General features: G+C 36.7%; 1 protein-coding gene and 1 pseudogene across 1 annotated transcript in view; both read right to left on the bottom strand.

Annotated features, from left to right (window-relative positions):
* The window catches only part of LOC144286242 (uncharacterized), a 156406-nt gene that overhangs the window by 92565 nt on the left and 39508 nt on the right, over positions 1–24333 (bottom strand). The window lies entirely within an intron of this gene.
* On the bottom strand, positions 16219–18129 carry LOC144286904 (zinc finger C3HC-type protein 1 pseudogene; annotated as a pseudogene).

Here is a 24333-nt window from a genome sequence, read left to right on the forward strand (position 1 = left end):
ACTTTCTAAGGTTTCTATTTAAAGTCAGGAATGCAGTCAATAGGGTGTAGAATATTCAGAGAAATATGGCTAAATTAAATAACAGCTTCTAAAACAGTTATCTGGGGCTCCCCTTGGGCCTTTGAAGAAAGAGAGATTAGTCTTCATGAAATTCCCCAGAGGCCCTTCCCCTGTGGTCTACTTTGGGAGGGAGGGGCTGTGTCCCAAGACAAGTACGGAGCAGGGTGGCTGGCAGCCACCATGAGGATGGACGGGAAGGCTGCACGCGGAAAGCAGGGTGGACAGCAACGAGGCGTTTGCAACATGATGATGTCTAGTGAGGGTTGCTTGTGATAGAAAAGACAAATATGGGAGAAATACATAGAAAAAAGTAAGGAGACTTAAGGACAGATTTCACAAATTAAGGGTAGTAATGTTTAAAGAAGTTTTTGAAGTTTCTGGGCTGGGATGTTAGAAAAACCAGTCCAGAGGGAAATAGTAGTGTTGTCTTCACCACTTCCATCTGGATGTGTGTGAGTGTGTTTAAGATTTCATTTATTTATTTATTTTTTTGAGAGAGAGTTGAGCATGAGTGGGAGGAGGGGCACAGGGAGAGGGACAAGCAAGAGCCCAATGTAGGGCTCAATCCCAGGATCCCAAGATCATGACCTGAGCTGAAGTCAGAAGCTTAACTGACTGAGCCAGGCACCCTGGATGTGTTCTAATCAGAGACCCCCCCAAGGCCCTGTACATTAAACACAGTGGCTTTGCAGATTAACTGTATGACCATCATAGAAAATTAAACATGAGGGAGTAGATGCTACTATGCAAAATCCTGGCGTGTAACAAGGAGAGCAAAGAAACAAGAATAGCTTCTGCAAAACTCCCCCTAGCAAATGGAGGTGGTTTGATATGGAGAAAATGAAGGGTTAGAAAAATTGAAGGTAAACAAGAAAGGGCTTTTGCTCAGGAAGCAAAGAATAGAAGCCATTACTTCTTATGTCTACTCTGCATGCTAAGAGGGTCTTAGTCACTGCTGTAGGTCTTGCATATAGCAAAATACCTAGAAACTAAAAAGAGTTAAACAAATGTTTGCTAGAGATAATAGGAAGGAAAGAAGATAAAAAGGAAGAAAGGAAAGAATACAGGAAGGAAGAAAGGCAGTCAGCAAGTGGGGGAAACAGATGAAACTAGAATGAGTTAACCTATTAATGTCTCATTTTTATGTAAAATGGGAATATTGAAGGTTGTAAGAGATAACACATGGAAAGTGCTTACTATAGTGTCTGGTGTAATGGAAGTGCTCCAGAAATGCTAGATATTGTCATCCTTGTCATCATCACCCTCATCACTACCATTATCCCTTACGGCAGAAATGCTTTGCTTGGCCATGACCTACTAACACATAGTGATAATCCTCCTTCTCACATTTCAACATACTTTAACTTCCAACTCCTGACACTCCAAGAATTCACTCCTGCCAAATTTACTGATAACACCTTTGTTGAAAAATCCAGAGAACAGTTTCTTACCTGACTTCACTGCAGCACTTATCATTACTGATGAATTCTTAATTTTGGAAGCCCTCTGCCTCTCTGGCTTTTGTTCTTCCTTTGCCTTCAGCCATTACTCAGTGTCCTTCCTGAGCTGCTTATCCTGGCCTCACAACTTGAGGGTTGGGATTCTCCAGGTTCAAGAACAAACAAAAGTCAAACATGTTCTTAAAATTTAATTCATTTTCCAGAGAATAGAGAAAATGACATAATAGTCAATATTAGTCTGCAGACCAGATTGTAGAAAAAAATTATTCTGCATATGTTAATGGTCCACATAGAAGGCATAGCTTATTTTTCCATCCTGCATCAAATATATTTTTCACAAATGAAATGATAAGAATTTGGTTTCTCTAAAAGTGATACATCAAAGAAATACCTTTCTCAATCAGGTATAGTCAGTCATTCTGGGTGGCACTTGAATTTTTCAAATGCCCATGCTATCCTTCACAAGTTTAAGAAGTACTTGATGATGAGCTAGAGGCAAGTACATGCATCTTATTCTGAGTTTTTAATCCCATTACTATCAACCCTTAGAAATAATTCTATAAATTCTATAATACTTGCATAGTGCATATTTTAACTTTGCTTTTATAGTCAGTTTTCCTCATATTATTATTTTAGAATACTAATTGCAAAAGTAATACTAATAAAATATATCAAAAAGATTATAGTTAACCTGGGGAAAAATACAAGAGATTTATCAAGTAACAAAACATGTTTTCAGCATCTTCGGTGTTAATCCAATGAAATTCAGTGAGTCTAGGCTTCAAATGCATACACATATGGCACAAGTGAACCAACCCAATTTGTACTGACAAGAACAGGTGTCTGTAGGTAGGTCATTGAAAGTCATCATAAACTGGAACAGGTTTACTAGTACATAAATCTTAATTTGTAGATACTTGTTTTACAAGATAGCGATAGGCACATTATAGACTATATGTATAGATGGGGGACTTGTGCCATGTTCCTGAACCATAGGGCATGAGGTTCACCTTGCACAATATGGTTTATCAATCCGTTAGCAGACGCATTTCATTGTGAGAAATCCTTAAGCTGTTCTCTGGAGAAGTTGATGTTTCTAACATCTATAGGTATCCCATATGGCATAGATAAGGAGATAATTATGAAAAGATGCAGGTTATCATAGGGAAAATTTCCTTTACGTTATTTTGCCTAAATCTAGAAAATCTGAGTTTACTTCTAGACCACCAGAGCCTGGGAAATATAGTTTGCTTTCTGAAAGAGAATTAAAGAACTCCTTATAAGAAAGGCCCTAAACGTACAGCATAAAAAGAAAGAAAAATGTATGTCATCCCTTGGTTATGATTTCTCTGCTTAACTTGCACAGATAAAATGTCAGCCAGCCCCATTACCATCCAGTCAAATCTTCAAACCACACCACTTCCTCCTTCATAATATCTCTCACTTCAGGTTCCTGATATCTTGAGTGGCCCATTGCCATCGTTTCTCTGCTCCAACTGAGCCTGTGCAACTCAGCCATAAAATTATACCCCCAAATGCAGTTTTAGATAGATAAATTCTCAGCAAAAATTATTTAAATGACCCTCTCTTACTTCTAGGATCAACTTCTAAGTATTTACTCTGGCTTCCTTCAATACTCAGTCAAATGTGGCTTCGATCACTCTCCTTTAACTTCCTTTCTCAAATAATCTTCCTCTATACTCAAATAAACAAACAAAAAAGCAGAATCAGACCTATAAGCACAGAAAACAAACTGAGGTTGCCAGAGGGGAGGCAGTGGGGGATGAACAAAATGGGTAAAAGGGAGACAGAGGCTTCCAGTTGTGGAATGAAGAAGTGAGGAGAATAAAGCACAGCTAGGAATCAGTCAGTGATACTGTAAGGGCACGTGTGGTGACAGATGGCAGCTACACTTGTGTAAGCATAGCATGGATAGAGGATTTGAATCATGATGTTGTACACCTGAAACAAATGTAGCATGGTGTGTCTACTATTCTCAAATAAAAGAAGAAAAAACTCCCCTCAAAACTACCAAAGCCTCTGGCCCAGTGAAATGGAATTGGTTATCATCTCTATGCCTTTACTGGCCTGAACTTCCCTTTGTTTGTTTTTTTTCCTAACTTTTTTGAACAAACCCAGGATCACATCTTACAGAAATCTTTTCCTGACGTGCTTCCTAATCAGCCCCCACTCTGTGCTCCCTTTCCACTCTGAGCCTAACATGCATTGCACTGAACTGTAACCACCGATTTTATTTCTCTTGAAAGAGATCTGATTCTGTGTCCCATTCAACTTTGCATTGGAAGTGCTTTACCCAGGCCCAGGTGTGAAGACAAACTGGGAATTCAGCAGATGTTTTAAGATCAGTGATTAGGCCAATTCAAATTTGCCCCCCTCCCCAACAAAAAAGTGTGTGTGTGTGTGTGTGTGTGTGTGTGTGCACGTGTGCATTGGCACACACACCTAGAGAATTTAATTAAGTTATTTGGATTATATGTGATATAAATAGCCTTGCAAATAATTAAAATAGTGACTGGGATACCTGGGTGGTTCAGTTGGTTAAATGTCTGCTTTTGGCTCAGGTCATGATCCCAGGGTCCTAGGATCGATCCCCCCGTGGGGCTCTCTGTTCGGCAGGGAGTCTGCTTCTCCCTCTCTCTCTGCCTCTCTCCCCCACCCTGCTCCGCTCACGCATGCTCTCTCTCAAATAAATAAAAGCTTTTTTTAAAAATAAAATAAGTGGTGATTACCAAAAGAGAGGTATTTAAAAAAAGCTCTCTACTTGTCTTTGGGTTTTATTTTTTTATTTATTTTTTTAAGATTTCATTTATTTATTCATGAGAGACACAGACAGAGAGAGGGGCAGAGACACAGGCAGAGGGAGAAGCAGGTTCCATGTAGGGAGCCTGATGTGGGACTCGATCCTGGGACAACCTGGGCTGAAGGCAGCGCTAAACCGCTGAGCCACCCAGGGATCCCCTGTCTTTGGGTTTTAAAATGGTGCTGTCATCAGTAGTACTGGCAAAGCCAGGCTCAGAAATAAACTGTGAGAAGCACTAGGTAAGAGAACAGCTATACTTACTGAGGGCGGACTATGTGCTAAGGATGGTTCTAAGTGTTTTACAAGTAGTAACTCCTCTATTATACACAGTGATCCCACAGTGTAGACTGATCATGGTGTGGGGTTGTACTACTGGATTGCATAAAGGCACGTGGCAGAGAGTGGGCGTAGGGGCTACAATTCCACCCTCATTCAGCGCATCTTGTCCTTGCCTTGGCATGGGAATGAAGGAGTTCCGATTTCTTCACACAAAGACGCCTTTAGGTTGCAAAGTTAATAGGCAACTGTCTTTTTCCAAATTCACACAAAGCGACAGCATAAGCAAGTGGCATCCCTGGGGGTAGGCGCTATTATTATTCCCATCTTACAGATAAGGATATGGAGACACAAGGAAGTTAAGGAATCTGCCAAAGGTACACGATGGATAGGTGACAGTGACGAGATAGGTACAAACCCAGTCTCCTGGCTCCAGGGTCTGCACCTGTTAGCACTGTGATATCTGCTTTTCTGTTACATGTTTGAAATGCTTTCTCCAATCTGGTTGACATTCTTGAATTTTACATTAACTCACTTAATCCTCACAATAACCCCTAAGGAACTGGCCCCTTAGGACACACGGCTATGCCTCGGGCTCTAATCCTAAGAGATGGTCCTTTGTGAGCAAGGCTGTGTCTTGGTGGAAACAGAGCCAAAGAGACACTTCAGTGATCAGAACTAATTGGCTAATTGATATGCTTCAGACATCTTGCCAAGCAAAAGAGAGTTTAATTAAAACAAAATATTATTGGTAGTACTGGGAGTTAAATTGGTGGGGCCTGAGAAATGTTGTTAGACCTGAAATTAATAGATATCAAGAAAGTCCCAACAATATGTTTATAGGTTATTGTTATTGGGAGGGAGGCCACTACATAAAGCAAAGTCACAAAGAATTGGATTTGCAAATGCAAAATGCAGTTGAATATTAGATTACGTGCAGTATCTCATGTTAGAAAGGAAGGGAAGGATTGCTCAGTAGATAGTACTGAGACAACTGGATTAGCATTTAAAAAATAAAACTGCATCCTCACCTATGTATGAAATGACTTATATGCTAGATTATTTAAGGTAGTAAAATTTTTGACAACAGAATTTAGGCATACCCTAAATGAGTTGATAAATATGCTATAATCTTACAATGAACACTTTAATTTAAAATGCTGTTTCATTTTTTATTTGCATATAAAACGCTTTTTCCAGTTTTATTGAGGTATAACTGACAAAAACTGTACATATTTAAGGTGTATAGTGTCATGATTTGATATACCTACATATTAAAAACACGTTGTTTTTTTTAAAGATTTTATTTATTTATTCATGAGAGACACACACACACAGAGAGAGAGAGAGAGAGAGAGAGAGAGAGGCAGAGACGCAGGCAGAGGGAGAAGCAGGCTCCATGCAGTGAGCCTGACGTGGGACTCGATCCTGGGACTCCAGGATCACGCCCTGAGCCGAAGGCAGACGCTCAACTGCTGAGCCACCCAGGCATTCCACATTGTTTCTTTTTAAAACAAAATAAAAACCAAAAAAGCTCTATATAAACATTTTTATTTTGCTTGTTTATGAAAGAAACCTATCTCTAGAAGAATATATAAGACATCAACAAATTTTTTTATTTCTGGGTAAGGACACTGGTAGCGACGGCACACAAGTAGGGGGAAAACTTCATTGCTTTACACACTTTGCGCCATGTACTATATTACCTATTCAAACAATTCAACTAAAAATATAAAACAAAACAAAAAAAAAGATCTTAGTTTGACTCCCAGAGCTTGTACTTAGTGAACTTTGGGCTAGTTTATTCAATTGTCACAGACTCATTATCTTTTTTGTAAGATGGTGATTATGATCCTTTCTCATTGTTTTATGAGATTTAAATAAGATAATATATGAAAGCATCCTACTACAGAACCTGATATATAGTAGACAAAATACTAGATCTTGTTTTCATCACTTCCCTTTTGCAGAGGACACAAACTCAGTGGCTAATGATTCATGCAGTCAATAGAAATGTATGAAATGGGTTGAATGTAGGAGATTAGGTGGTGATAGGGACTGATAAATTAAAGGTACTCATTATTATCCATGTGTACATCAAAGTATAAATTATACATATGTATGTACAACACGTATATGAGGTCTGCTGGCTATTCTCATTTTGCTTTTCTATGGGTATCTGCATTTTACAAAATTATGTGAAAATACAATATGTGTTTCAAACCACTGAAAAATCATTTCAGCTGTATCACACTGATGTTAAAATTAAAATACGTTTCAAGTAGGTCTCCAATAGTAACTTTCTCTGAGTTGAGTTATTTAATATTATTAAGCTTTAGTTTCTCACAGAAAAAAAAAAAAAAAAAAAAAAAAAAAGGTCCATAGGATACACAGCTAACTGATTGCCAGACCATAACTGGGAGGTTAAAGCAAAGGATGCCTCTGACACCTTGGCTATTCCTCTCTGTGACAGATTTGATGGAGAGAGTGCTGCTGCTTACAGCTAATAAATCTGATTGAGGTAGGAGTCAGGCGGAGGTGACACAGTGAAGCCAAGTCAGGAGGTCAATAATAGCAAAATCACTCACAGGTGGGTGGGATAATGGTCAAAGGCTACAGGAGAAGAATTTCAGGTACCATGTTCAGATTTAGGGTAGGGATGATTTAGGGTAGGGATGCCATCATTACTATTACTTGTTGCCTAACAAACTCGCTGTTTTGAATAAGTCAAGGTTAAAGAAACAATAGAGCAGTAAGTAAATTAGCACTAGTTCACAATTCTCTGGGGAGCTGCATATTCTCTGGGCAGAAGTCTAGATACAGTTCATAATATATATGGATTTGATATCTTTCACAAATATGTATACTCTCTGAAAACTAGGCACATCATCCATTAATTTTGATAACTAAATTAATTTCTAAAAGTAAATTAAGACCTGCATAGACTAAAGTTACTAATCAATATTTGTGAACCAGTCTAGAATCAGAACCACCGGAGACATAGACCAAATGGGAAACAAAGCATTTCACAACACTATTTTTATTACTTATTCTGTGCAAACACCTTCCTAAACCTTCCATGCTAGAAATGATGCAGGGTCCCTGGCCTTGTGCTATGGGAAGTCCCCTCCAATTACATTGTGTTTCTTTAGTGAAGAAGACTGGAGGAATTCTTGCTACATAAATGTACACATACTTGCCAACTGAAAAGTTCTCCTAAGACCATCCTAATGGCATGGCATTTCTTTCCTCTCTTTGGAATGAGCCCAAGTAAAGAAAATCTGATCGTGCCACATGCAAAGGCTCTCATACCTCCCTGATATAAAGACACCACTTTAAAACACAGTTGGCTGTTTCTCCCAATTATTTTTTTCAGAGAGTTTCTATTTCCAATAATAGTGCTAGTCTAGAGACTGTTTGGCTCCTATCTGGGAAGAACAGCTTTATATTGCCTTTACCCCTGGGATAGGATTCCCAGTGTTCCAATTTGCTTAATGATAATGGATCACTCTAAAATATTCCTGATTTCACTTCCCCTCCCATCCTTCCTGTAACCTCTCTCTAAGTGATTTTCAGATGCAATTTCTTCTACCTATCACCTACCATGGTGCTTTTAAACCAAGGAACAACCAGTAAAATTAATGCAGAAAATACAAAATGCCTTTGATGCACTCCATCTTCCTCCTCTGTGTTCCCTAAGCTCTTGTAGAAATCAGCCTCTACCATTTTGCATTGAAAGTCTCCAAACATATGTTTGTCTCATTATCAGGATGTAAAACCACCTTGAGGACTATTTTTCTTCATCTCTCTAGCCCAAGCCTCTAGCTCTGTGCTGACATAATGTAGGTGGAAAAATCATTTTTGATCCAAAGGGAACTGAACTTAAAAGAGATTATTACTCTCTTTAAAGAAGATTATATATTTTCTATCTTTTGTACTCAACCACTGTAGAATTTGTCATCTACATCTAGAACACTTATTAAAAAATAGAAACTATGTTTAATCAAGCACCAGTTAACTGAAAAAAAAAAGTTAAAATTAACAGGAAATTGAGAATTAATAATGACAAATTGCTTGGAACATATTAATAGGCATTAATGTGTTATTTATTCTTTATTTAGAAGTAGGAATTATGAATGACTGACTACAGAAAGATATTTAAAAGGCTCTGTTTTTTTTTTCTTAATGGAATAAATTTGGTCAACATAATTCACCCATTCTTTTCATCATTCACTTGCCATGCAACATAATCAGAGCTCTAGATCACTTTGGGCATGTGAAGATTCAAAAAACAATATAAATTTTCTCTTTCAGGATATTATGAAGTATGCACAGAACTATGGAGCAATTTGAGTCAGCCACTAAAATTACTGCTTCCACAGAAGATAGAGAGACACAGAGAAATAATAATTTGTTCCTGTTTACAAGAATAAACTTCTAGGGGCTCCTGGGTGGCTCAGTTGGTTAAGTGTTTGCCTTCTGCTCAGATCGAGCCCCTGCTTTGGGCTCCCTGCTCAGCAGGGAGCCTGCTTCTCTTCTCCTTCTCCCTCTGCTGCTCCCCTTGTTTGTGCTCTGTGTCAAATAAATAAATACAATCTTTAAAAAAAAGAATAAACTTCTAAATAGAAAGAAAATCCCAGTCCATTGGCTGAACACAATGGGTCTGTTAAGTAGGAGCGTGTATGATTAAGACACAAAGTTGTCACTTCCTTGAGATAAGATGCTTTACAATAAAGTCAGCTTTACTGTCAAGCTTAGAACACACAAAACAGGCATAAGATATAAGTTAATATGTTTTTGAGGTAAGCCTTTATTACCAGAAGAAAAGAAAAAGTGAAATAATTCTCAGTAAAATTAAACAACCAAGTGTTTCTTTGTCAGGGCCCTAACACTTGTTAAATAATCCTTTGTGTACTAACAAATTATTAGGGTTCTCTGTGTTCTGTAATAGTGAATTTTAGTGGCTGAACCAAACTGTTTCACAAGGCAATACACAGCCTGTACTCATCTAAGAATGGAAAATTTATTTTGTTTTTTAACCATTTCATGCCCAAAATGAGCTGGAGTACTGGTTATATTACATAAGAAGTGAATTACGTTTATCAATTTTCTTTCTTTCTTTTTTTTTTTTTAAGATTTTATTTATTTATTCATAGAGACAGAGAGAGAGGCAGAGAGAGAAGCAGGCATCATACAGAGAGCCCGACATGGAATTCGATCCAGGGCCTCCAGGATCACGCCCTGGGCTGCAGGCGGCACTAAACTGCTTTGCCACCGGGGCTGCCCTATCAATTTTATTTCAGTAAGAAGACCACATTTAGGATGATGACATCTGTTGCTCTTTTATAAACCGAGTTTAATGTGCTAATTCTTAGCCCCCGATTGTCCTACTTTGGGATAATTTTTAATTTACTTTAAAAACCACTTGGTATTTTTATGAGACATTTATATTTTTATCAGTATATCAGCACCTGACACGAGAGACATTCAATAAATGTTTGTTTTTTAGAAAATTAAAAAAAAAAGACTTACACAGTGTTTATACTATGCCAGGCATATTTCTAAGCACTTTAAATATTCTAATCTATTCAATTTTCACTATGATGAGAAAGATCAATTTTTCCTCTGTAGAAATGTGGACACTGAGGTACAAAGATTCAGTAACTTGCCCAGGTTTACACAGCCAGTAAGGGGCAGAACCAGGATCTGAACTGAAGCAGTATAGCTTCAGAGAGAGTCCATGTTCTTACTGACTATCCGATGGTCCCCTTTTTTAAAAAAAGATTTTATTTATTTATTTGGCAGAAAGAGAGAGAGTGTGTGTGTGAGTGCCAGAGAGAACAAGGGGAACAGAATAGGGGGAGGGAGAAGCTGGCTCCCTGTGGAGCAGAGAACCCCACGTGGGGCTTGATCCTAGAACCCTGGGATCATGACCTGAGCTGAGAGCAGCCTCTTAACTGACTGAACCACCTAGGCACCCCTATGTTCCCTTTCTGTAGTCCCATGGCTCAGAGTTATCGGGATAGTATTAAATTATTACAATAACTCGGTTCAAAAATGATCATTTCTTCACCCTTTCAAATGTTTCATCACCAATTTTGCTGCAATAATAAATTTGCATTCATGGCAAAGTGTAGTTCCCCAATCTACATTAATATCTTAAATTGACTACTATACGTTTAGTTAAAAAAATTAGCAGTTATTTATTTGCTAGATATGTCTATGATTTTATATACATACACAATACACAGTCCTAAAACAATCTTTGAAGAAAAGGCAACAAATTTTGAGACAAAACTAATATAGACAATAATGATGATGGAACCAAGGAGCAACCAATAATATTTTCTAAATCTATCTGCCTTGTGGCAGTAAAGGAGTCAATAAACACCTTTTTTAATAAAAAGAAAACTTTTCTTTGAAGGATTGCATATTGCCCTTGAAGCAAGCTATGGATTTAAAAAGTTTAAGACAGCTTTTAGCACTCTTTGAGGAAATACTGCATTTCTAAGGATGGCAGGAACCATGTGCTCCAAATAATACTAGTAAATGTTAGCTGCAACACCGTTCCATTTATATGGGATGTCATAAACCCAATGGAATGTTGGGAGAGTACTCAAGCATTCTTCTAAGCATGAATTCCCAAGTTGCACAATAATGCTAAGCAGCAGCATCCTAAACATATGCTGTTGTTCTAGATCTCGGTTTCTGTTTATGACAGCAACGATGGTACTAATGCTGGACATCTTCTAGGAGAAGGAGTTAGCATTCTAAATCCCAGGGACTCTTGATAGTTGTTTATCCCTGAGCTTCACCCCATGAGGAGTGACAATATAATATGGGGAAAGGTCACTAACTGAAGAATCACGAGGGAAGAATCTAATTGCAAGTTAATCAGCAACTGGTTTAGGCAAATCATTGTCCTCTTTAGGCCTTGGTGTCTTAATGTGAATATTAATTTTCAATAGTTCATGGAATGCTGATTAGGATAAAATCTGACATCTGCATAAATGCTTTACAAAATAAATATGTTTTGTAAACAATAAATACACCAAAGCAGCTGAAGTATAAGATCACTTTATAACATTTCTGCCTTTTACCTCACTATGCTCATCTACTTTTATACTTACATATGACTTTATTTGCTTCCAATCCCAGCTTTAGTCAGGAAAACCTAATTGTTCTCTCCCACACAACCGCATCTTCAAGTCAATCCGCATGTATAACACGTTTTTGTTTTTCCTCTGTGTCATGCTGTACTTCTTTAGCCTTTCTAAAAACTTCACACAAAAGTCTATTTTGTAAAAGAAGTCCTCTCTAATTAAGCAGATGTATTTATTATGCCATAATTTTTGCTGTGTCCAATGATGTACAACACATGCAGACACAGGCACATGGACACACACACACTATATTTATTTCTTATGCAATCATACATGAATGTAGTGGTTTCCCTTTGGGGATCTAAACACAGTACTTCGTCAACTTTCTTTACTCCAAATGAACTCACAAGTAGAAAGTTGTAATTCAGAAGCCATTAAATGAAAGAGTCCAGAAGCAGGAGGAGAGAAGAGAGGGAAGAAATGAGTGAGAAGAGATCTTAAATGAGCTCTTTTATCAGATATGTGTAAAAGGCAAAGTAGTCATCAAAGAGCTACAACCTGCTCAGACTCAGTGCGTTGGTTTTTCACTACCATCTGAGCCTTCTCATCACCGGGGAACAATCTCCAGCATATATTAATTTAGAGAGCACCTAGCACCACAATAGTAACATCAACTTGCAGCCTTTAGTGCTTTGCAGTTTTGAAAGGTTTCCTTACATACTATCACATACACTGGTATCAATGTGAGAATAAACCAAGAGGAATGCTATCCTAGGTGAGGAAAAGATTTAACTATCACATGTTTCTTATTTATTTACCTGCAAATTGGGTTTTCTCCTGACAAATTTTGTAAAGGCACCTATTGGCTTTAGGGCATCAGGCATCTGTTGAGTTGTTAGTTATGAGTTGTGTGAAGATGATAAAAAATTGTATGATAATACATCTATTTAGGAGATGGGATTATAATTCAGTTACACTCTCAAGAAAACTGAGTTGCAGACTCAATAGGTAATTTTAAAATTATGCTGGAAAAAGAGCTAATATGACATAACTTCAGGCACTAGGATTCTAATTAAATTAAATATAAACAGTTATTGAGGATTGCCAAGCCCCAATTACTAGACAAAGAGGCAACACACATTCAAAATTTAGAGTGAGATGTATAAGTTTTGAGCACAAGCTTTCATTTTCATGAGGCCAGAATTTTATACAAAATAATCTTGGCGGAATCGGAATAGCAAGTAGACCAATAAAACAAGGAAATGTCAACCCATACAGATAATAATGAAGACATAAAATCTTCCATCCATAGAAGCTTATGGTAATTTCTCCATTTAAAGGTGAAAAACCAAATGTTTTTTCATGTAACAGATTTTTTTTTCGTAAAATACCGTGTATGTAAAATTTATTAAACTTTAAACGTGTTCACACAGACATAGGAAGCTCAATTCAAAGGAAAAAACCTTAATATTCTTTTTAAAACTCAAACTTTTGGAAGTTGAATTTCTTGTTGTTGTTGTAAAATAAAATGTACTGAAGCCCAAAATGCTCATAATATTTCAAACTATATATTCATTTATCCTTTTCCTGTGTCATAATTTTATTAGGTGCTCCCTTAGTATTTGGGAGGTCAAATCCATGTGCTATCAATATACCAAGTTGGTACGTGGACCTTTCTGAACTGTCGTCTTAAGGAGATCCAAAAATGCTTAAATGAATTTAAAAAAATTAGTAATCAGAATGGAATAGAAAAAAACAGTAAAAACAGCTGGTAGCATTCCAAAGAAAAGAAACCAAATGGAGTGAGACAGAAATCATGCAGAATCTTGAATATAAAGACACAAACCCTGAATTTATGTTGAATATAAAAAGCAAGGAATGAAAGAATAGCTGGAAAGTACATTATTGTGAATAGTGAAAGAAGATATCCATTTGGAATGAGGTAATTTTAAGAGAATACATTTCAAAAAATATAAGAAATATCTTCTGGCATAAGGGATTTCATACATGAAAATATGGACTAAAGATCGAAAGAACGCACGTAAGAGTAACAGTGTAGCGATGGAAAGGACAAGTTTTGTGCCTTTTAAAAGAAGAACTTGAAAGGAAAGATAGTATAGCAAATGCAAAGCTGGTTGGCATAGGAGTGGAGGATTGAGGTACTGAAAATTACTTAAGCAATAATAACATAATAGAAACAAAATCTAACGGAGTAAACAGAAATGGACATAGCACCTGTGCATATTAATAATAGCAGGCAGAATTAATCAGGATTGAAAGGAAAAATTGAGTCATCAGCATGATGAGAAAGGGAGTAACACCCAAGGAGAAGGAGTGGACCGGAAAGAGAAGGTGACCTAATGAAACAATTCAGCAGAAGCTGAACCTTTAAGAATTACTGTGAATCCAAATCATCTTTAAGATTCTTGGGACACCCGGCTGGCTCAGTTAGTACAGCAGGTGACTCTTTTTATCTCAGGGTGGAGATCAGTTAGATTCCAATGTTGGGGGTAACGATTACTTAAAAATAAAATCTTGGAAAAAATAAAAATAAAAATAAAATTCTGTTCAAATGCCATGTCTTTCAAAAAAGCCTTCTTTGAACACTCCTGTTCATGGTTGGTTGTCCTTTATTTTCCTCTTGGGTGATGGTGATTCCTCACACCATCATTAAACTTTCCTCATTATTTGGAATGCTGACTATAGTATCTTGTCAATTGTATTGCTTTTTGAGGAACAGGTTGCATTTATTTACATTTTTCATGAGGCATAGTTCAATTCTACAAGCAGAGTGGATATCCAACAAATATTTGTCATATGGACAAATAGGTCAGCCTGCTTTGTTTGCAACTAGGTAATCCACATTAAAAGTAATAACATGACTTTTGATATATGATAATTGAGTACCAGAATCAAAGGGAAAAGGTAAATTTTTTGGTAACCTCAAAACATTGGAGGAGTGCATCAAACAACCTCAAAGAAAAGATTTGGGTTAAGCAAACAAGTATGAGGCGAAGAGAAAAAATATAAGTTAGAATAAATTGAAAAGATAATGTGGAAGAAGAGAAATAAGACTCTAAAAAAATCAAAGCAAGTATTGGGGAATCAATATGAAATTGTCAAGCTTAATTTTATGGTCAAAAAAGTGATAATATAATTTCCATGATTTATTACTTACTGGTAAGAAGTTCAAGAACAAATATAGTCAATAAAATTTCCTACTGATTTTGTATTACTGATTTGAAGTGGTGCCTCGGAAATAATGGTTCTAAATATATTTGGGTTCTTTATGCAGTTTTGGCATCAAAGCATCCAAATTGTGTTTGCCCCTTTTTGTCTAAGGCAACTTTTTAAATTCAAGTTGTTTCTACAAAGAGCACATAAAATCTTGATCTCTTGGATATGTAATTTCTTGAAGACATGAGTTTTTATTTTTTATTTATTTATTTTTTAAGATTGTATTTATTTATTAGAGACACACAAAGAGAGAGACAGGCAGAGGAAGAAGCAGGCTCCATGCAGGGCGCCTGACGTGGGACTCGATCCTGGGTCTCCAGGATCATGCCCTGGGCTGAAGGCAGCACTAAACCGCTAAGCCACTGGGGCTACCCGACACGAGATTTTAATAGTAAAATGGATAGGCCCTTAACTATAGCTGTGAGTGATCTCACTGAACATGTATTATACCAGGCACTTTGAGATGCTTCATGCTTAGGCCACAATCATACATTGGATTATGTCATATGTGCTCAAATTTCACCCAAATTAGTAAAACAAACAAACAAACTTTTCAAATACCCACTTTTCCTTGGAAAGTACTGTTTTGTCATGTATTTAGGAAACCTTAAAATTAAATGTACCAAGAGGGACATCAGATCATGTCACCTCAGCAACCTAAATTAAGCCTCCTATCCCAATCCCTCCCACCTCCACCCTGCCCACCCTATCAACTACAAGTCATAGTTAATGTTCAGTGCTTTGGGTTGATGGCCTGGATCTGTTTTTCCTACTTCTGAAAGAACTTGTCTATAATATTCAGATCAGAGCTTCACCTTTCTGTTTTGCTTTCTGCACTGATGAACAGATCTAACCACTGAGGGACACATAAGACTGTGTCTCATAGTATGATTGACAGAGACCCGCATTTAACTCTTAAAGAAATTGTTCCAACATTATGTGGACTGTAGTGAACATTTTTAGAAATTGTGAAGGCATAAAACCCACAAAAGCTTCTTCTTTTTCTTTTAAATTTAGAAACATAAAATATAAATCAATAGTTACTTAAAAATGTCTTTCAAAGAGCTAAATTCACTCTGTTAATTTAAGAACATAAATCAAATGACAAGTAAATTATTCAATCATAAAATTATACAGATTGGTCTATTTATAAATGATAGACCAGAGAGAATGTTAAGAATATATGAAAAAGTTCCCTTTTATGTTTTTAAATACAAAATTATAAAGTAAAAATATTTTATTTTTATTTTTTTTTTAAGAATATTCACAAATATTTTATTAATACATATTGTCATATTCCCAGTATACAAGAGCCCTTGAGACACTGCCCAGTACGGAAAGACACTAAACGTGCTCAGGGCCTTGGTCTTCTGTCTGGTTGAAGTGACCCCACACTCTTTTAATAGGACCACATGTGTTGTACCTCACCTGTCCACACCCCCGCATGGAAACAGGCTTCCCTTCAGTCAGATGCAGAGAGTGACACTCACTGCCTTTTGCAAGGATGATGGCTTCTGATGGTTATACCAGAATGGAAAAAACTTGGCATCAGCTGACCACAAAGAAATTCAGACTTCATTTCCCAAAGTCATTCATTCTGCTTCTCTCTGGGAAGGGCTAGAATGTCTTCAGGATGAGCATAAAGATTCCCACTGCCGGAATATTCGGAATACTTTCCTGGATTTCTCAGAGAGACTCATGGAGTCTGTTTCAGCTGGCTGGTTGGACTGCTTGTGGGCCAAGAGGATGTTCAGCACAGCCTTCCAGCCTGGCTCTGTAGAGATACTGGCATCTGTCTCCGTTCCACCATGCTCCCTGGTTTCCTTGCCAAGTGTCACATTTACCCAAGGGCACCAGTCTCTATGCTGAGAGGTGGGGTCAAAGCAGCTTCGGGAAGATGTGTCTGAGCTGCTAGAAGAGCAGAGGCGAGCTCGTTTGGCTCTCCGGAGAGGACTAGACGGCACTTCCAGGCCACTACTGTCTCCTGTTCCCATACTTCGGGTCACAGGACGGCTTCTGGTGGTGGGGCTAGCGGCCTCTGGCTCAGGACGGTCAACAGGACTGGAAGAGTCCCAGCTCCGAGTTCGGGAGACAATGGGACCTGGGCTCCTTTCAGCCTGCTCTGAGCCAGGAGAACATGTGGCATCCTGGCTCCGAGTCATCATCCTCCGAGGAGACTCAGGCACAAGAGGGAAGCGCTCTGGCCGTCCCTCAGGGCCTGGGATGGGGGAGCTGGTCAGGCCAAAGGATGCATCCAGGTCGGTCATGGATGACTCAATCTGCTGGAAGCCCCAGAGCCCCACCTTCCTCATACACTGTGAACACGTTATTAGGGAGAGCTGCATGGGTTCCAAAGAAGAACTACAGGCCCAGCCACATACAGAGAGAACACATGCAGTGACATGGACTTGGATGTCTGAGCCTAATTTGCTTGTAGTTTTTCTCTCTTCAGTTCGGCAATCAAGTTCATCTTCAAGCAAGTGCAGAAGAAGACTGATCTTGTCTTCTGTCAAACACATAGTTTTCAAGTCCTCTGGCCTCAGGGAAGGAAGCTGGAGGTCCAAGTGACAAAGGCTTTGAAAACGATCTAGGAATTCGCTAACAAGAACAGCAGGCTCACCCAATGGCAACATCCCAAATCGATCTGGGGAGGGGCTGTCTGGCCAGAAACAGAACTTTCCATGGGCAGTGCACAAGGCCTTCTTCAGCTCGGCACATCGGTCCTTATATCGGTCAAAATCAAAAGCTGGTTGCAAACTGGCACAGAGAAAAGCCTGACAACTGGAGCACTTGAGCATATCACATTCAACTGTGACCCAGCCATATTTTGCACAGACAAGTGGAGACAGCTCGGCGGGCTTACCTGCCCATTTCAGAGAAGAAAATGTTTCCACTCTGCTAAAGAAGGCTTCTTTACTTGTAGATTCCAATGGCGGCTGTTCTGCTTGGGGTGACCCATTAACTGACTGGAATGTGGCAGATGTGTCCTTCGCTTCGGCGCCTCCCTCTTCCGGGGCAATCCCCTCATCTATCAGCTGCCGGACCTTTTGAGGGGTCCCTTCTGGGGAGCGAACAACCGCACCCCAAGTCTTTTCAACCCCCGAGGCAAACGCTTGCCCCTCACTGGGCGCCGCCATCTTGGTCCCAAGTAAAAATATTTTAAACCAGTTTAACATATTTTTAAGAGCTTAGTGTCTCCAGCTAAAACATACTGTGATGTTGTATGATGGATATAACATTGAGATCTACCTTAAACTTGGGTGGTTTGGATTTAGCCTTATTTTTAAATTTATGTTTATTGGACAAGGCCCTTAAAATCTTGGGAATGCTTTATTTCAGTTAATGCATTATTAACTAAAAAAGTAGGGGTTAAAAAATCTGCCTACCCTCACAGGGTGTTGGTAGATGGAAAAGAAAGAGTGTATGATAAAGTAAACTTTATTGTTATCATTTAATATCAAAAGTAGCATTTAGACATCTGGTCCCAGAGAAGATGGTATGGACTCACTTTTCTCTGTCCCTCCCCTCTGGATGTCCTGGAAGTAATTCAACAAATAATTATAAAAAAGACTATAATTTTCATTAAAATACTATAATCATAAAAATGACTTTTCAACAAAGAAAAGCCCAGGACCAGATGGCTTCATTGGTGAATTCTACCAAACATAAAATGAAAAAGCAATGCCAATCCCTCTGCAACCCTTCCAAAAAACTGAAGAGGAGGGAATACTCCCAAAGTCATTTTGTGATGCCAGGATTCTCCTAATACCAAAGCAGACAAAAAAAAAAAAATTACAAGAAAAGGAAATTAATAACAGCCCTGATAAATACAGATGTAAGGCGTCCCTGGGTGGCTCATTGGTTGAGCCTTTGCCTTTGGCTCAGGTTGTGATCTCGGGGTCCTGAGATTGAGTCCCACATCAGGCTCCCTGCAGGGAGCTCACTTCTCCCGCCACCTATGTCTCTGTCTCTTGGTGTCTCTCATGAATAAATAAATAAAATATTTTAAAAATATAGATGTAAAACTTCTCAACCAAATATTAGCAAAGTGAACTCAATAGTTCATTAAAGAATCCTATACTCTGACCAAGTGGAATTTACCACTGGGATGCAAAAGATGGTACAACATACGTAAACCAGTAATATGACATACTATTTTAATGAAATGAAAGATAAAATTGTATGATCATCTCAATAGAAACACAAAAGCCAATTTAAAAATTTCAACATTCATTCATGATAGAAAGTCTCAACAATTTGAGCAGAGAAGAAATGTATCTCAATATAATAAAAGCATAATAATAAATAATAAGTTAAGCTCACAGCTAGTCAATAATGAAAGGTTGAAATCTTTCCTTTAAGATAAGGAATAAGACAAGGGAGCCCATTCCCATCAGTTCCTTTAACATAGTAATAGAAGTCCTAGCCAAAGAAAGTAGCAAATTAGCAAAGAAAATTAATGAAAGGTATTCAAATCAGAAAAGAAGTAAAATTATCTCTGTTTGCAAATAAGTATAATCTTACGTATAGAAAACCCTAAAAACTATACCAAAAAGTTGTCAGAAGTAATCAACAATTATATAAAGTTTTAGGATACAGAAATGAATGAATTATCTGATAAAGAAATAAAGAAAATAATCCCATTTGCAATAGAATAAAAAATAAAGAAATTCTAAGGAGATCAAAGTTCTATATACTAAAAATACAAGATTTTGATGAAAAAAAACTGAAGAAGACATATATAAATGGGAACATATCCTGAATTTATGTATTGGAAGAACTAATATTGCTAAAATGTCCATGCTGCCCAAAGCTATCTATAAGCTGTCTATAGACTCAATGAAATTGCTATCAAAATTCCAATGGCATTTTTCACAGAATAAAAAAAATCCTAAAACTCATATGAAATCATACTGACCCTGAATAGCAAAAGCAATCCAGAGAGAAAGAACAAACAAACAAAAATCAAGGCATCATGTTTACTGATTTCAAACTAGATCATAAAGCTAAAATAATCAAAATGGTGTGGTACTGGCATAAAAAGAGACACATAGTCAGGTGGGATACAATCAAGAATCCAGAAATAAACCCATGCACTTATAGTCAACTAACATTTAATAAGAGAGCGAAGAGTACTTAATGGGAGACATATAGTTTCTTCAATAAGTGATATTGAGATAACTGTATATTCATATGCAGAAAAATGAAATAGGACCCCTATATCACTTGAAATGGATTAAAGACTTAAATATAGGATCTGAAACCAAAAATTACCAGAAGAAAACATAGGAAAAAGCTTCTTCACATTGATCTCAGCAATTAGTTTTTTGGATTTGACGCCAAAACACAAGCAATAAAATAGAATATAAACAAGTGGGACTACACCAAACTGAAAAGCTTCTAAATAGCAAAAGAAACAATAAAAAAAAGTTTAAAGACAATCTATAGAATGGTAGAAAATATTTCAAATCATTTATCTAAAAGGAGTTAAAATCCAAAATGTATAAGGAACTCATACAACTTAAGAGTAAAAAAAGAAAAAAAAATCAGTTAAAAAATGGGCAAAGGATCTGAATAGACTTTTTTCCAAAGATGACACACAAATGGCTAACAGGTATATGAAAATGTGCTCTATATCACTAATCATAAGGAAATATGTCTGAAGCACAAGGATATATCATCTCATACCTGTTAGAATATTTATTATCAAAAATATAAAGATGGCAATGATGTAGAAAGAAATGGAACCTTTGGGCACTGTTGCTAGGGATATAAATTGGTAGAGCCACTATGGAAAACATATGGAGGCTTCTCAAAAAATTAAAAATAGAACTACCATATGATCCAGAAATTCTACTTTTGGCTATGTATCTGAAGTAAACTGAATCACTACTGGAAGAGGTATCTGCACTCCTATGTTCCTTTCAGCTTTATTCAAAATAGCCAGCAAATGAAAACAATCTATGTGTCCATCAATGGATGAATGGATAAAGAAAATGTAATGTACGTCTACAATGGCATATTTTTCAGCTATAGGAAGAAATTCTGTCATTTGTTACAATATGGATGGATTGGGGTATTATGCATAAGTTAGATAGAGAGAAATACTGTAGGATATCATATATGAAATCTAGAACTCCCTCTCCTGCAAACTCATAGAAACAGAGCAGAATGGAAGGCTAAGAAATGGAGGAAATGGGGGGATGTTGGTCAAAAGATACAAACTTCCAGTTATGAGATGAATTAGCTCTGGAGATATAATGTACAGCATGCTGATTACAGTTCATAGTACTATGTATTATACTTGAAGGTTGCTAAGAGAGTAAATCTTAAATGTTCTCATCCCAACCCCCCACATAAAGTAATTATATGAGTTGTTGGATGTATTAACACAATAAACTTATTATTGTGTCATTCATTTCACAATATATATGTGTATCAAATGATAATGTTGTATATCGTTAACTATACAATATATCAATTATATCTCAATAAATTTGGAAAAAACACATGTTAAAATCGTTTTTATATTTCAAAGCATGGGCAGTATTTTAGTTATCTTTCTATTGATACATAATTAAGGTTTTCTGTAACACAGGACTGTCAACTTTGAAATTTCTTGAGACTTGGCTCCACAGACTACCATGTACTCATTGTTTGTAAAGTACTCTGTGTGCTTGAGAACGTACTTTCCATCTAAGTGCAGTGTCTATATGTGGCTTTTAAATCAAGATTACTATTTCTGTTATTCAAATCTTTCTTTTTGTTTAAAATATTGAGAAAGGAGAGGTACATGAGGTAATATACTCCATAAATTTTTCAAATCCTCTTTTCAGATTTGTAATTTTTTCCTTTATATAAAACTTGAAGGTATGTTATCAGATGCATATGCATTTAGAATTTTTTAAATCTTCCTGATTAATTAAACCTTCTATCTATTTATACATTTAAAAAACTAAGTTAGGGAATATCAGTGTACCCAATATTAGGGATTAGAATATGGCTACAGTAATCTAGACAGGATGGTTCTGGTGCAGAGAAAGACCCATAGATCAATGGAACCCAAATGATTTATGGCAAAGTTGTACACACAGTTTACTGGAGGAAGGATAGCCTTTTCACCTAACAGTGCTAAAGCAAGTGGACATCCATAGGCTACAGCAATAATAATAATAGTAATAATAATAATTTAAAAATCTCAACCTAGATCTTACACCTTATACGAAAATTATTTCAAAGTAGGTCACAGACTTACAGGTCAAATATTGAAGTACACAATTTAGGGGAAAAATGAGAAACTCTTTGGCGTCTAGGGCTGGTTAGAGAGTTTTTATATTTGATACTGAAAGCATGTTTCAGAAAAGGAAAAATTGATAAATTTGATAAATTGCTAAAAATTGATAAATTTGACTTCATCAAAATTAAAAATATTTTCTCTGCAAAAGACCCCGTTAAGAGGATAAAATAAAAATCATAGTTTGGGAGGCAATGTTTATAAACAACATATCTGATAAAGGGATTTATTATATATAGAATATGTAAATAATTCTCAAAACCAAATTTAAAAAAATAATCTAATTAAGATTTGGGCAAAAGGCATCATCAGACATGTTACCAAGCAGGATACACAGATGAGAAATAATTACATGAAAAGATGTTCAAGAACCACCTGGGTGGCTCAGTTGGCTAAGCGTCTGCCTGCCTTTGGCTCAGGTCATGATCCCAAGGTCCTGGAAAGGAGCCCCCTGCTCAGTGGAGAGACTCCCTCTCCCTCCCCCCCACACTGTGCTCTCTCTCACAATCTCTCTCTCTCATATAAATAAATAATATTTTTCAAAACAGATGTTCAATATCATTAGCCATTAGGGAAATACAAATTAAAACCATAATGTAATATTACACACCTCTCAGAATAACTAAAATTTAAAAAGTCATAACACCAAATGCTGGAAAGGATGTAGAGAAAATTGGTTCATTGCTGGTGGGAAGTAAAAGAATATAGCCATTCTGGAAAATAGTACAGCTGTTTATTCTAAAGCTAAAAATGTATTTTCCAAAAAACCTAGCAATTACTGTCTTGAGCTTTTATCCCAGGTAAAAGATCTATGTTCATGAAAAATCCTATATACAAATGTTTGTGGCAGCTTTTTTCATATTAACTAGAAGCTGGAATCAACCTAGATGTCCTTCAACAGGTAAATGCTTAAACAAACAGTGGTACATAAAAAGTAGCAAACTATTGATACACATACTTGAATGGGTTTCAACGAAATTAAGTTGAGTGAAAAAAAGTCCATCTCAAAAGTTTATTCACTGCATGATTCCATTTTTAGAACATTTTTGAAATACCAAAGAAATTGACATGGAGAACAGATTAGTGGTTGTTAAGGGTTAGGGGTTGTGCAGTGAGAGGGGATGGATATGGATATAAAGTGGTAGCATAAGAGAGTCTTATGGGATGGAAGAGTTATGAATCTTGACCGTGGTCATGGTCACATGTAACTACATATGTGATATAACTGCATGAAAATACACACATACACATACATACACCAGTATTTGGATAGCTAGTGAAATCAATCTGTGGATTGTACCAGTGTCAGTTTCCTGATTTTGATCCGGTATTATATTCATGTAAGGTGTTAACATTGGGGATCTTTGTTAGGGGTGTTTGGGCCCTCCCTAGAATTTCCTGTGAATTTATAAATATTTCAAAATAAAAAACTTTGAAAAGCCATATTTGAAATATCTTGAAATTATTTTGCTATTGCACAAAACAAGCAGATTTGATGCTGTCAATATTATTTTCAAACCTGCATGCATTAAGCAGTAAAGACAAGACATAACTCATTCCTAAATATAAAAGAAACTTGAGCAATCAAGAATAAAAGGATGCAATTTTATAATCCTTACACAGGTACTATTTTATAGCCATGATAAAGATTGGAGGTAGAAAAGAGAAATACATAAATGATTAGTGCAAAAATGATATTTAAAATATTTAACAACTTTTATGGTCTGGACACTAATCACTCAGAGTAGATGGGGGCCAATTATTACAGACGTCAGCCATAAACAGAAGAATTGGTATCTATGCAAAGCAGTGGAAAAATCTATCCTATATGATTTATTTTGATTTTATTTTATTATTTCCTCCACAAAAGATTTATATTCCTAAAGTGTTGGTATTTTGTAGTACCCCTAAGCTGAAAACACTGGAAAAGGTACTATATTATTGGATGAAGCATACCTCAAAATGCTGCTATAAAAAAATCATGACTAATATGAATAAGTACCAGTTAGCAAAATAAGAACAGTTTCTATTAAGATGATATTTTAAATTTCCTCAAATTTTTAATAAAACATCCTAAATATC

Source organism: Canis aureus, chromosome 16 (genome assembly GCF_053574225.1).
Source record: "Canis aureus isolate CA01 chromosome 16, VMU_Caureus_v.1.0, whole genome shotgun sequence".
Classification (NCBI taxonomy): domain Eukaryota; kingdom Metazoa; phylum Chordata; class Mammalia; order Carnivora; family Canidae; genus Canis; species Canis aureus.